Source organism: Mandrillus leucophaeus, unplaced genomic scaffold (assembly GCF_000951045.1).
Source record: "Mandrillus leucophaeus isolate KB7577 unplaced genomic scaffold, Mleu.le_1.0 Scaffold213, whole genome shotgun sequence".
Taxonomy (NCBI): Eukaryota; Metazoa; Chordata; class Mammalia; order Primates; family Cercopithecidae; genus Mandrillus; species Mandrillus leucophaeus.
Genome location: NW_012102177.1, coordinates 856,478 through 858,368, shown reverse-complemented (window position 1 = coordinate 858,368; position 1,891 = coordinate 856,478). Strand labels below are relative to the sequence as shown.

Genomic DNA, 1,891 nt, shown 5'->3' with positions numbered 1-1,891 from the left:
CAGGAACAGAAGGACCAGATTTGGGTGCTGCTTTGGAAAGAGGCACAGCAGAATCATCCTCTCACTTCCCTTTATTTATTTTTTTTTTTTTGAGACAAAGTCTCACTCTGTTGCCCAGGCTGCAATGCAGTGTTGCAATCTCGGCTCACTGCAACCTCCACCTCCTGGGTTCAAGCCATTCTCCTGCCTCAGCCTCCTGAGTAGCTGGGATTACAGGTGTGCGTCACCATGCCTGGCTAATTTTTGTACTTTTAGTAGAGACGGGGTTTTGCCGTGTTGGCCAGGTTGGTCTCAAACTCCTGACCTCAAGTGATCCCCCCACCTTGGCCTCCCAAAGTGTTGAGATTACAGGCATGAGCCACCGCGCCCGGCCCCTCTGACTTTCTCTGGAGGGCAGCAGTAGCCCCTTTATTCTCCCGACGTACTCTCAGTGCAGTGGGCACAAAATGAGTAATCTCTGCCTTGGGATTAGTGATCTGTGGCTTGACACTGAGGGCTGCTGTGGCTTCTTCTCAATGGTGGCTGCACTCATATCATCTGTCTTGGGCCACTAAATCAAGTTGGGTGGAGCACTTGAAACCCCAGGGTTTGGCCAGGGAGCTGGTGGGAAAAGCCCAGAGGGGGCAGGTCCAAGTCGAGGCACCAAAGGTGGGCACATCATGCCAGGACGAGGTGGAGGAACACCCAGAGGTGCGGGGGGAGGTACTTTTGGTGGGAGTCCCCTAGGAGGGGGACCGGGAGGCAGACCTGGAGGTGGACCTGGGGGAGGGCCAGAGGGTCGGGCTAGTGTTGGTCCTGGAGGTAAAAGTTGGGTAAAGGCCCTCGGAATCCTGGCATTTCAGGTGATCTCAGGAATGGAGGAGGTGGCCCAGGAGGCCGTAATGGTGGAGCAGGTGGTGTCCAAGAGATGGTGGTCCTGGCATGGGATGTATTTGTATCTGAGACGGAGGAACAGACTGGGGCGGAGCCTGCCGCTGTGAAGAAGCAGTGGATGTGCCATCAGAGTGAGATTCTTCTTTATGCTGTTCTCGTGATTGTTTTTCTGATTCAGAGTTATCAGAATCATCTTCGTCATCGTCCACTGAAAATTCCTCTACTTCTGGTCCCTCCTCAGGAATTGACCTGCCATAGGAAGCGTCATGGCTTGAAGAACAGTTAACTCCTTCATGTTCTTCTTTTTCTTGATTTTCCAGGCATATCTGCGAACTGTACACTCAGACCTGAGTTCTTTTCTTCACTGCTGTGTCTCTCCCCATCATCATGGTGCACAATTCATCCCCCCACTTTCTCCATCTGATCTGTTGGTGTCACCATCATCAGTATTGTTACTATGCTTATGTTGGTCCTTGTCCTCAGAAGGGCCATCATCTTCACTGGTGCTAGAAACAGCATCATCATAACCTTGCCGGGCAAGTTCAGGACTATATAACACGTCTTCTTCATCTCACCTACGAGCGGGAAGATCCAGGGCAAACCCACTTTACGGCTATACATGTGCACGACCTGAGGAGGAGGTGGGCTGGGGGAGGGCCAGGAGGCTTTCTGCCAGGGGGCAAACGTGGAACGTTATGCCCAAGAAGAGGAAGGATAGAAACTGCCCGAGTTGGACCCAGGATATGGAGGTCCATAGGCTGCAGTTTTCTTAAGGATGGAGAGTGGCTGGGACCAGGGAGTGGAATGTCCTGGATCGAAATGTTGGAAGGAGCATGCGGCGTATCTTTCAAAGGAACGCTCTCCACTTCTGCGTGCTGAGCATTCTCGACAGCATCAACATGTTGGCTAAGTTGAGCCCTCTTCTGTTCATACTCTACTTCTAGCTTTCTCAAGTCCTTGCAAATACCTGGATTTTCTTTTTCATAGAGTTGTAAAGTATGTTCAAAGGTTTCACGCA

General features: G+C 51.5%; 1 pseudogene; it reads right to left on the bottom strand.

Annotated features, from left to right (window-relative positions):
* Positions 1–1,883, bottom strand: part of LOC105540013 — a 16,199-nt pseudogene extending 14,316 nt beyond the window's left edge.
* Between the last annotated feature and the right edge of the window lie 8 nt (positions 1,884–1,891).